At 43.0% G+C, this 13,330-nt stretch overlaps 1 protein-coding gene across 3 annotated transcripts in view; it reads right to left on the reverse strand.

Annotated features, from left to right (window-relative positions):
• LOC122799289 (transmembrane protein 248-like) overlaps positions 1-13,330 on the reverse strand; it is a 665,932-nt gene that overhangs the window by 607,314 nt on the left and 45,288 nt on the right. The window contains exon 1 of one of the 3 annotated variants that reach the window (XM_044068248.1): positions 3,077-3,152. The exons of the other annotated variants lie outside the window; for them this stretch is intronic. The gene's annotated coding sequence lies outside the window, so the exon portion shown is untranslated. Of the gene's footprint in view, positions 1-3,076; positions 3,153-13,330 lie in introns of those variants that run through there. 3 annotated transcript variants of the gene reach the window in all.

Below are 13,330 nucleotides of genomic sequence, written 5' to 3' on the forward strand. Positions count from 1 at the left end.
GGGGTATTGGTGAAGGACGGTCCGAAAGGTTCTGCAAACTGACACAGCCGCAGCCAAGAATGTCTCCTAAGAGCCACTCCTGTTCCTGCAGCTCTGCTCGCTCCATCGGCTGCGTATGAAATAAGCCTCATGGAGGAGTTGACTATTGAATTTAGTGTCGCCAGCTGGGTAGCTACCTTGGCTGAAGCTCCCTCAGCTGTGGGATCTTGAAGGCTATCTCCAAGCTCTTTTAGGAGATCCCTCTGAAGCCGAGTAAAATGGGATAGATCGTTCAGGGACCTAAGGGAGAAGGTCACTGCTGAAAACATTTGCTTCCCATATCTGTCCTTCGTACGAGAGTCTGTATTCGGTGGACAGATGAGGAGGTTTCAGCTAGCTCTCTCTTTGTGGCTGCTGCTACCACCATGGCATCAACTGGGACACCTTTAGTCAAGAATGGTTTGTCTTGGGGAACTGCGATAAACATATTGGGTCTCCACGGGACAGGTTCCATGGAATCTGGAGCTGACCAAGCCTTTTGAGACACTACAGACATGAGTGGATCAAAAGACAGAGACACCCAGGAGGTGGAAGGTCGGGAACCAAATGCATCCAGGTATACAGATTCGTCCTCGGAGGGGGTTAGGGAAGTCCAGCTATGCCTCTGCCTAAGAATCTAGAGGATGTCCGAAAAGGAAACATCTTCAGAGGGGGACCTTGGGGACCCCTCCGATTCATCCAGGTCTGTATCTGAGGTGACAGACTCAGGGGAGTCCTGGTGCTTCCTCTTACACTTTTTCTTCTGGAAAGCCTGCTCAGAATGCTCTGGGGAGGTTTCAGAAGAAGAGGGTTCACCCAATGGGGTGTCCTGGGGCACAGGTTCCCTACGCTTTGGGGCAGGAGGAGGAGCAGAGGTTGTCACAGGCACAGAGAGGGACGGAGCCGATGGGACCAATAGTGCAGCATTCTCCGTATGACCTCAAAGGTGCCACGGTCTCAACACAAAGAGGGCTCCGAAGACATAGAAATCCCACTCTGCGCCGAGGGCAATGGCTCCAAGCTCAACTGAGCAGTCACTCCAAGAGGGAGAGCGAGGTTGGACAAGGGTCCAATGCCACTTCCCCCCTCAGAGCAGACTACAGAGCTTTGGCACCCAGATACCTCAATGGGAGGAAGAACAGAGGTAAATCGGAGCCAATGTCGTAGCCGAAGAGGATGGCATTGGAGCCGAAAGAACCACTGAGCGCCCATGGACTCCGGCTCCAAACTAAGCATAGTCGGAGGAGGAATGGAAAACGAAGCAGGTGGAGCCGAAGCCTGTTGAAGCGGGCTCAAAAGCATTTTTGCAAGGGCCTGTGACTTCAGCAACCTACTGACCACACTCCACATCCTGATCAGATAATGAAGGATCAAGAGGAGTGGAATGACTGGTTTTACTCTGAAGTAAGGGTGATTGTGGCACCAAGCAAATTTACTCTAATGAAGGATACCTAGCTCGTTTGTGGCTCCGAGACGGCTCCAAAGTAGCAGTTGGAGCTGACAGAGGAGTAGTCTTGTCGGTGCTAGGGGGCACCGACACACTTGGTTTGTGAAGCTCACAGATCGGTTCCGAACATGGAGCAGACGGCTTGACTGGTTTCAAAGATTTCACTGGCTGAAAAGCTTTAGCCGGAGAATCCCGTTTTAACAATCCACGGAGGATTAGCTTGTTTTTCTGCTCCTGCAGGACCATTGGACTTGAGGCATGACAAATAGAGCAAGAATCCTGCAGGTGCAGAGCCCCCACGCAGTAAACACAACTAGTGTGCTCATCTGTCAGAGACATCTTCTGACAGCATGAGTCACACATTTTAAACCCTATGGTTTTAACTTCCTTAGACATTTTGAAGTACCACAATAAGATACACTATTAATATAATTTTGAGCTTATTATTGTAAAGACCTTAAAGTAGAGCCTCTAACTTAAATGGCTGTCCTGGGGGGGGGGGGGGGGCTCTCTAACTTAAATGAGTTCAGGGAACAACAGAAGGCCTAGAGACTAAGGGGCGAAGGCCAACACAGCACAAAAAACACAACAAAGGACGAGGTAAGGGGTTTACAACTAAAGAAACTCACAAACAACTATAAACAGAGAAAAAAATATAACATTTTTTCAAGTAAAATATTTGAGTTCAAATAGAGAAAAAAGTTATACTAAGCCTGAGCCAGTATTGATGCTACCTCGCAGCTGAAGCAGCAAATGAGATCTGGGTAACTGACGCTGGGCATGCTGGGATAAGGGGTAGCCTCGAGCCAGTAAAGCGCTCTTGAGCTATAGAAAGTGGCCAAATAGGAGCCAAGGATCGGCTCCGAACCCATCCAGCAAGAATGAAGGCAAGATTGGACAACTTAACATTATCCATTATACAATGAAAAGAGAGTCTTACTCTTTGTGAAGCTTAGTTAAGATAAAGCTCCTCTAAACAGAGACGTGCTATGTAAAACAAAACACTGTTAATCGCAACTGCTTCATTACTGCAGTTTCCACCTCGCAGATTGATGCTTGAAACACAGATTATGATAATGTCTTTTTATCTAACAGAATACATAGTGTATCTAAAATCACAATCTTCTCCAGTTTTGTTTAGCGAGCATCCATGAAAATATTGCATAATGTATTCAAATAAACTGGTTACCAAGACAACTTGGGTAATGCAATATGTGAAGCTCTTTTTAGACACAGTCTCTCCAAACACGGAGATTTTATGTAAAATAAACTTTGACAAATGCAACTGCATTACTTAAGCTGTTTCTACTTTGCAAATAGATGTTTGAAACTCAAAATATGGTACTGTTTTCTAACTGAACACACAGTTCACCTAGAATTATGAATTTCGCCAGCTTTGTCATCCTTTAAAACTCAGCCTAAACTCAAATTACACGTACAAAGTAATATTTAATAATTATAATTGGACAAATTCAATATCAAAATTATATAAAATCCTAATAACTTATAAAGTTAAACCCAATCAGAATTATTGGAACTTCGTAATCAATAAGTATTAATTGAAAGCAAAACCAATCTTATTGTACTCCATTAAATTAACATTCAACTTACAAGTTTGGAAGATTTTCACATGGAAATTTCTGCTTAGAAACCACAAGTGATACAACCTCTCCGAGTACGGCAGCTGCAGGGTCCCAAAGGGAAAAGTATACAAGGCAGAAAAGAAACAGGATCAGCATACAAGGTACCTTAAGAAATACTTTATTAATACTATTAGGTTCTTAAAAAACAGACCGGTTTTGGCAAATACAAAACAAAGCCTTCTTCAGTGTTTAAAAAGCAGCAATAAATAACCTGTTTTTAAATACTCAATTGAGTCAGGTGCTTAATTACATATGCTCATTAAGACCTGGCTTAAAGAGCCCACCAAGACACAACAGAATTTTTACAGATCATTTCTGACACACAGCTTGAGCCAGACTGGTTACTTTGTACATTAGATGTAAAATCACTATATACCAACATACCACACTGGGCTGGTTTAGAGGCGTTGGAATACTGGCTTAATAAAACTGAACTATACAAGTCAGGTTTCAACTCTCTTTTGTTGCGCTTAACAGAACACGTATTGACAAAAAATGTGTTTTTCTATAAAGATAAAATGTTATTTGCAAACTAAGGGAACAGCCATGGGTGCTTCCTTTGCACCCATATTCGCTGATTTGTTCATGGCATACTTTGAAGAACAGGTCATTTATGACAATTTTCATAATATTTACATTGTTGAAATGGACATTTGGCGTAGATAGCTAGATGACTGCTGGTTGGTATGGAGAGCGAACAAGGAATATCTTCTGGAATTTGTTTCTTATTTGAACGATAATAAATGGGGAATTGAATTTTCTGTCAGCTATGATAAAGATAAAATTATTTTCTTAGATGTTTTGGTTTGCCGTGCATCTGACCATACGCTGACTACGGAAATTCATCGAAAATTCCCCGAAAATAATTCACTGCTCCATGCAACCAGTTTTCATCCTCCCCACATTTGCAAAAACATTCCTAAATCACAGTTCATGCGTATCAAACGCATTTGTTCTAATCAGCACACCTATGCACACTTCAGAGATGATCTATTACACCGATTTCACGATCGTGGGTATAAAATGCGTCAACTATTACATACCAAACATACTGTTGACCAGATGGAACTTACCAATTTGCTTCTTTACAAAACCAGACACAAATCCAGTTCTGCAGCACCCAGACTCATCACCACATATGGTCGTAACACTAATACATTGATTCAAATTGTTCAGCATAACTGGAATATATTAACATGTGAACCTAGACTTCAGGACATTCTTGGGGACAGATGTTTGTTTTCCTTCTGGAAAGGCAAAAATGTATCTGCTTTTTTCAATCACTTCAAACATTCTGAAGTGAAAAGTACCAAAAGCATTCAGACTACACTATCAGGTGATCCCTTAATTGGATGCTTTCCTTGTGGACATTGCATCTGTTGTACCAAACTACTCAAAACCACTAGTTTCAGTAGCCAAAATACCTCTGAAGTATTTAATATTAATTTTTTTGCCAACTGTTCTTCAGATTGGGTTATCTATTTGGCCAAATGCACATGCCCTGGTTATCTATTTGGCCAAATGCACATGCCCTGCATTTTACATTGGGCAAACATCCAGACCCTTGAAACTTCGAATTTCTGAACACCTTAGTGACATCAGGCATAAGAGAGAAACTAATTCTTTATATAAACATTCTCTGATTCATCAAAACGCTACTTTCAGCTTCAACATTACTGACAAAATTAGAAGATCCAGACATAATAAACTAGGTTGGCATGATCTACTAAATTCTATGGAGAAAAAATGGATCATTAAACTTGGTGGGCTCTTTAAGCCAGGTCTTAATGAGCATATGTAATTAAGCACATGACTCCATTGAGTATTTAAATACAGGTTCTTTATTGCTGCTTTTTAAACACTGAAGAAGGCTTTGTTTTGTATTTGCCGAAACCGGTCTGTTTTTTTAAGAACCTAATACTATTAATAAAGTATTTCTTAAGGTGCCTTGTATGCTGGTCCTGTTTCTTTTCTGCCTTGTATAAATTTCTGCTTAGAGCCTTTTATACACCCAGCAAGATAGCTATATTCAGTTCATCCAAAAATGTTACATGTTGGAGATGTTCATTAAGTTGTGAAGCAGACTGGTCACATACTTTATATGACAGTAATAATATTAAAAAATATTGGGAAGAGAAGTGAATTTCTTCAAGCCATCTACACAGATTCATTTGTATTAGTCTTTAATTCTTTTAAATGTTAATGAAAAACAGAAATGAACAAAAATTATTATCTCCTATGGACTAAACTAGCAGTAGCTAGAAAGTGCATCACAAGAAAAAATGGAAATCCTCCTCAGAACCCACCATTGAAGATTTCTTGAACTTAATGAAAGAAACAGAGCTAATGGAAATAAAAGTCAAGGACTGAAAATCTCTCCTAAAACATGGATCAATAATCCTTGGAATAAAATTCTCTCTATTACCGAAACATTAAAATGGACACAGTCTCTTCGATAAGAGATTAAAGAAACAAAAGAAATCACTTGAAATGTGTAAATTTAACATTTTCACAGATTATTTACAAAAGGTCTAAACAGGAAAAACATTGTATATAGAATGGTATTTTGTTCAACTAGAAAATGTAATCATAATTACTGTTATTCTTGAAACAAAAATAAAAAATCTGAGTAAAAAAAAACAAAAGACTGTTTTTGAACCATTGACTGACCTAATTGCTTTGTTTTGCTATGGAAGGCATGGCTATATCGAAAGCAGCTGTGAATTAAAGTGTAGGTTTTCTTCCTCTCTGCAATAAAGGCAACAGAAAAGGTACAGTTTTGTACCTACCATAAATGTAGATGTCCGATAGATATGCAACTGAAGTCATAACATATGGGTTGTCCTGCCTCAGGCAGCCCTCGGTCGGCCGGATTCCAAAGTCTGGGTCCGGCGTCGGCTGGTGTCGCCTCCTCTGAGACGTCAGAATGGCTGGAGTATAAAGGCATCAGCCGACGCCATCTTCTTCAGTGTTTCTTGCCCCAGATGCCAGGTGCCCTCCTAGGAAGGCTAAATTTGGTGAATGGATAAAGAATTCCAGACATGCACAACAGTAATAAACAGATACACCATAGAGATACCCCCAGCTAATAGGAATAGGGGTAGTGGACCCATAAAGAAGGTTGCAGAGGGGTAGGAGGGTGGGAGAATCCGACTGCAGTTGCATATCTATCGGACATCTACATTTATGGTAGGTACAAAACTGTACTATGTCCTTCAAGAATGCAGCTGCAGTCATAACATATGGGTTGAATACCATAGCCAAGCTGGGGGTGGTTGGAACTAAGAAAGTGATGGTGTAGCTAAAATGCCCTGCAGGACTGCCGAAGCAAAGCCTGCTCGGGATCTGGAGTATAAAGGCAGGTTGTAGTGCTTGGTAAATGTATGCACGGAGCTCCATGTAGCAGCCTCTAGAATGTCCTTTGTAGCCACTCCTCTTAGGAAAGCTGTGGATGTGGCTATAGCTCTGGTGGAGTGTGGCCCAATATTGGCTGGCACACCTTTTCCATGAAAGGAATAGCAGAATCTGATGCAGTGTCCAATCCATTTGGAAATAGTTTGTTTGGAGATTGCTTTTCCTTGTACTCCAGCAGCATAGGCTACAAGCAGTTGGTCAGACTTTCTGGTGGCCTTAGTTCTGTCCAAGTAGTAGCGTAGTTGCCTATGTCCAAAGTATGCAGCAGTGCTTCCCCTCCATTTTGAGGATTGGGGAAGAAAGTAGGCAGGTGAATGGCTTGATTTAGAGACACCCTGGAAATTACTTTTGGCATGAAAGAAGGATTGGTTCTTAGAGAGACTCTGTCCTGATGAAAAATGAGAAAAGGAGGTACTGCCATGAGTGCCTGTATCTCCGAGACTCTTCTTGCTGATGTGATTGCCAATAGGAAAATCGTTTTCCATGAGAGAAATTGCATTTCTGAAGTTGCTGCTGGTTCAAAGGGAGGAAGAGTTAATTTTTCCAAGATGAAGTTGAGGTCCCATGCAGGTACTGACAGTTTCCTGGGGGGTTTGATATTCTTTATCCCCCTTAGGAACTGTCTTAGCAAAGGATGTGAAAACACAGGTGGATCACAATTGTATTTTGCTGAGATTGCTGAGGCATGAATCTTTATGGAAGAATATGAGAGACCTGTATGAAACATTTCTGCCAAGTATTCCAATATCTGAGTTATACTCAATACTGTTGTATCCTGACCCCTGTTAGCATTCCAGATGATGAATCTCTTCCACTTGGCTGAATAGGTTTTTCTGGTGGAAGGTCTGCATGCTTCCAGTAAGATCTCTTGAACTTTTTTGGAAAGAGATATCGGAAGGAGTTATGGTAGCCTCCAGGCTGTCAGATGCAATGTTTTCAGGTTTTGATGAACCGTCCTGTAATTGTGTTGTGTTAGAAGCAGAGGCCATAGGGGCAGAGGCCACGGTTTGGTCCGAGTTATGCTCAACAGCAATGGGTACCAGTGCTGCCTTGGCCAGTCTGGAGCTATCAAAATGCCTGTTGGTTGTTCTGCTTTGATCTTCAGTATCACCTTGGTCAGCAGTGGTAGAGGAGGGAATGCATAAATTGTTAGGGACTTCCAGCTGAAGGAGAGCGCATCCGTTTTCCAAGCTAGAGGATGGTGGGTCCTTGTACAGAACTTTTCCAGGTGATGATTCATGTGAGAAGCAAAGAGATCTATGTCCGGTCTTCCCCATGTCCTTGTTATTTGTGAGAAAATGTGAGGATGCAGCATCCATTCGTGTGGATCCAAGAAATTTCTGCTCAGCTTATCTGCCAGTACATTGTCCTTGCCTGGCACAAACTGGGATTGCAGATGTATTTTCAGACTTAGGGATTTTTCCCAGAGAATCATTGTTAGTCTGCAGAGGGGATAAGAATGAGTGCCTCCCTGCTTGTTTATATACCACATAACAGTGGTGTTGTCTGTCCTTATTAGCAAATGTCCTTGTTGAAGTGATTTTTCGAAAGTCTCGATTGCATGCATCACTGCCAACATCTCTTTTTGGTTTATGTGCAGATGCCTTTCCCTTGGTGTCCATTGACCTTGAATGCATCTGCCCTCCATGTACGCGCCCCATCCATGGTCTGAGGCGTCTGTTGTAATCATTTGACCTGCTTGAGGTTTGTTGAAAGACATGCCTTTGTTTAACTGACTTGCTTGAGCCCACCACAAAAATTCTCTTTGCAGACATGGAATGAGTGGGATTACGTCCTCTAGGCTTTGGCTGTGTTGGGACCATAAGCTTTTTAAGTACCATTGCAGCTTTCTCATATGAAGTCTTGCCAAAGGTATCAGAAGAATGCAAGATGCCATGAACCTCAGGGCCTGCAGGATTTTCCTTGCAGTCAGCTGGGAGAGCTTTGCTAGGCCTTTGAAGTACTCTGGTAGCTGCTGTTGTTTTTCCTCTGTGAGATAAGCCATCTGTGTTTTTGTGTCCAGTTTGGCTCCTAGGAAAATAATCTGTTGGGATGGCAGAAGTCTTGATTTTTGAATGTTGACTGTGTCCCAAGGCCTGTAGTAATTGAATGACGTAGTCCAAGTTTGCTATCAAGGTTTGCTTGTTGTCTGCTTGTATGAGGCAGTCGTCCAGGTAGGGGTATATTTGAATCCCCTGGAGTCTGCAGTGTGCCACTACTGATGCCAGGCATTTCGTGAACACTCTGGGCGCAGTAGATAAGCCAAACGGCAATGCTGAGAATTGATAATGCTCTGTCCCTGCAAGAAATCTGAGGTATCTTCTGCAGCTTTGTCTGATTGGGACATGCAGGTATGCCTCCTTGAGGCCAAGAGTGACCAGCCAAGACCCCTTGCCCAGCATGGGAAGGAGTTGCTGCAACGTCAGCATTTTGAACTTTGGCACAATGAGATAAGTATTTAGAGTAGACAAGTCCAGTATAGGTCTCCATTTGTTTTCCTTTCTTGGAACAAGGAACAGTCTTGAATAAAATCCTTGGCCTTGTTCCTGTGGAGGGACCTTTTCTATTGCTTTTATATTTAACAGCTTTGAAACTTGAATGAGTGCCTCTGCCCTTTGATGAAGTGGCAGGTTTGGCATGCCTTGTCTTATTGGTAAAGTATGAAAGTGGAATCTGTAACCTTTGTCTATTAAATCCAGAATCCAGTTGTCCTTGGTTAAGATATGCCAGTTTTTTGAGAATAAGGATAATTTTCCGCCCAAAGGTGCTTCTCTTTGAGCCTTTGTAGACGGTATGAAAGTCAAGTCATTGTGTTTGTCCTTGTGGTGCAGCTGGACTGCCTGCGCCACTTCTTTGATTTGGTGGTTGCCATTGGCGGCCCCTGTAGGAGCCTCGGTATTGCCCTCTACCTCGGGCACGCCTGTTTTTTCCCCTTTGAAACTTGTCAGTGTCTGGAAAGGACCAATTCTTTGAAGGCCAATTCCTGCTGAATCTGGGTGGCTGAACCTGGAGGAAATCCTTGACTGTCTGCACTGATTTAGCTTTTTCCTCAATGGACTTCAACACATCTTGTGCATTAGCACCAAAAAGCTTCTGTTTTTCCAGAGGTGCATCAAGTAACTTTACTTTAACATGGTCTGGCAGTGGCTGTTCTTTTAACCAAGCATGTCTACGTATAACAGCCCCAGTCATAGCTGCCCTACATGAAGCCTCCAATGCATCATAACCACACTGAAGAAAATGATTGCTAACCTGCTAAGTGTTATGTACTAGATCCTGCAATGCCTTTCTATCAATAGGCTCAGGAGAGGCTAGCTTTTTCTGTAAATCATCCAGTAAAAAATCCTGGTACTGAAACATATGAAAAGGCAGTTAAGTGACCTCATGGCCAGGGTGGTAGAGGTATAAACTTTTTTACCCCATCTCTCCAGGGACCTAGCTTCCCTATCCGCTGGCAGTGGATTCTTGGCTGTGGAAGTAGCCACTCCCTTGGGGCCCTGTGAAATAGTTTCTAGATCCACAGTATGGGCCTTAAAGAGATGTTTGTGGGTGTCAGGGACCCTATAATATCTGTCTGGCTTGACAGTAGCAGGAGGGAGAGAATCAGGGTTAGCACTGGAGTCGGAGAAAACATCATCCAGGACATCCATAACTGGAGGGATAGCTAAAGGTCTGTGCTGGGGTAGCTTGAGGAAGGTACGTAGCCTTTTCCTGGAATCAGAGAATTCCTGACCCTGCCATTTAAAATGCTCCCTCATAGAGTGAAGGACTTCACCGAACGAAAAATCCTCTGGAGGAGAGGCAGAGGGAATTGATTCCTCAGCATCAGAGTCCGCATAGGCCTGGAAGGATTCTTCTTTGGTATCTGAAGGCTCAGAATCCCCAGAGGCTTCATCTGAGGAGAGGTTGTCGGCCTGCTCAGTTCTGGGCCTTTTCTCTGCAGGCGGCTGAGAACCTCTGTCTGGATGAGACCCCCTGATAAGAGAAATAAGATCTGCAGCAAGAGACATGATCTGTTTATCAGAAGAAGGGGCCTGGGCAATAGGTTTAGGATGGGCCTTGGCCTGGCTGGCGGCCTTAGCACGTGCAAAGGCCTTGACGGACATGGATACAGGAAGCCTAGCTGCCCCACGTGCAAGAGTAACCTTGTCCACAGGAATGGTGTCGGGTAGATCCAGAACTTCGGTTTCCAGAGGAAAGTCAACAACCGGCACCGGTGTAGACTCCAAGACTGAAGGATGAGCTAACGTTGTTTCGTCGGCCTGGAGCGGTTGAATTACCGCTTCCGAAGGGACCGAAGCACTCGTTGAGGGTTTAGGAGGAGTATCGGTGGAGGATGCGGGCTGAGGATGTCGGTCCCGGTCCTTTCGTTTTTTGGAAGACTGAGTAGTCGGTTGTTCCGACGGCATGATATAAGCGAAGGATTCGCCGAAAAAGTCTTCTGCAAATTCTGCCCGGCACCTGAGAGTGCGCTTATTAAAGCAAGCACAGGCAGCACAGGCCGAGACGTCGTGGTTTGGGCCCAGGCAAGGTAGGCAATAAGAATGGAAGCCCTTATGAGGTATTTGTTTACCACAAGACAAACAATTATTAACTTTCTCAATTTGTTCTGACATCGGCTGAGGCAAGAAAAAAATGTTCCCCAACGGGATACTTCGCTTTTAGATGACTTCGGTACTGAAAAACACAAGAGCTGACCGACCGGCATTTGCGAACTGCTTCTGCTTCGGGCACCGCGCGGCAAGAAAGACTGAAGAAGATGGCGTCGGCCGATGCCTTTATACTCCAGCCATTCTGATGTCGGAGAGGAGGCGACACCAGCCAACGCCGGACCCAGACTTTGGAATCCGGCCGACCGAGGGCTGCCTGAGGCAGGACAACCCATATGTTATGACTGCAGTTGCATTCTTGAAGGACATCAGATTCACACTTGTCTTTTTTTAAAGCACCTGCTGGGCTCCTGATAGCAGGACTAATTACCCATACAAAAGACAGACAGTCAGCGGTACCAGACAGTGTAAACTACAGATTTCTCGGTCTGTGGTAAGTTATGCAGGCAGAGATAACTTCTCAATACTTTGCAGAGGAGTTTTAAGTTTATAAAAAAAGTGGGTGGGTTTTGCTTTACTTTGATTCCAAGACAAGGAAATTAAAGTTTTATAAAGGTATAAGCAGGTTTCTGGACCTGCACAATACTGGAACGAGAAAAGCAACCTACGGATTGAATTAAACTGTAGGAAAAGGTGGAGTTTTCCTTTAAGGGACCGAATGACAGCAAAACATACCATACTAGTACTCTGCCAAAAACAGAAATGTACATCTGACCATTTTATTTATTTATTAAATTGTATTTCTTAACAGAGGTAGAACACCAATGTCAAGGAACTTTTACATCCATGAGACTGCACAGGTCTTTAAAAGAACTTAGGACAAACATTATACAAGTTAGAAAGATCAAGAAAAACCCATAGACAATGAACCTGAAACTGGTCTATACCTTACTCTTGGCAAAAGAAAGAAAATCTTGCCATCCAGAAAAGGTATGACTTTTCAAGTGATGAGCCAATTACTATGGTACAAACATGAGTGGCCTGAGGCTAAAGCCAGGATGCTGGCTCCATACCTGAAGGAATGTTCTTAATATAGAGTGAAAGCCCAGCTGGAACTAGCTCATGCAATGTACCTTGTGGATGCGCACATTTATTAGAGCTTTAAGTTAGGCCTGGGAAAAGCCTGCAGCCTTTGACTTCATTTTTCTTTTTAAAGACAGCCTACACTCTGGAGAGAGACTGTTCTTCTTTCGGCTTTTCCTGGTTAGGGGTTGCCACAGCGGAACTCTGGTCCGCTAATTATTGGCAGTAGATTTTTACGGTGCCGAGGTGCCAGCTCAGTGCCTAACCTTCAACGAAGGCACACCTATGCCCATTCACGCATGTCTTTCGAACGCCACTCCACCGCGGGGAGAACATGCAGACTCCACACAGAAGGCACTCCAGCAGAGAATCGAACGGAAGAACCTCTTGCTGTGAGGCGACAACGCTACCGCTGCACCACCACGGCTTCTAAAAACCCTGGAGAGACTATTTGGACTAAATATCGTTACTGTTACTAAAAGCAGGCACAGGTCTTTTTCCAGAGACTGCAATCAAACTACTTGCAGGTAATTTGACTAGGAAGGTAAGGAAATTCCCTTATTCTTTTGCAGACAAGTGCAATTAATTAGACTTTTTATATGCAAGCAACACCTCAGGTGTGCTGGAATAGAGTGTGTAAAGTACTGGGATGTAAATCCACAGCCTTCTGTTCTTCATAGCATGGAGTGTATGCAACCTGCTGAGACACTGATACCATATTGGAACCTGCCTGTAACATGGCTTTGGTGTTAGTTACTCAGGAAGTACAGTACTTGAAACTGGTGTCAGTAAAGAGAAGGCTCTGATTTCTATTCCAAAACCAGTTGTTCGGATTAAATTTTCTACCTGAAAGAAAATAAAATCTGTATCTAACACAGGCAAACAATATAAGTATTGCACTCCTGAGTCTGAAGTCCTACAGATGAGAAGTTAAACTAAGGTCTTAACTGCCAAAGTCGATGCTAGCTTCAATAAATATACAAGATCCCATGAATTCTTTTTAAAATATAAAATGTTATCATAAACGCAAAATACAAAAAAACAAACAGTCATTACAAATGTATCCGATTCTCCTTACCCTTTACTTTGCAACCTCAGAATGCCTGAGCCTTCCCACAAATTAGTTCAGAATACACAAGACCATCAGGCCTTCTGGATAAACCACAGAAAATTTT

This window comes from Protopterus annectens, chromosome 4.part0 (genome assembly GCF_019279795.1).
Source record: "Protopterus annectens isolate FY-2018-M chromosome 4.part0, PAN1.0, whole genome shotgun sequence".
Taxonomy (NCBI): domain Eukaryota; kingdom Metazoa; phylum Chordata; order Ceratodontiformes; family Protopteridae; genus Protopterus; species Protopterus annectens.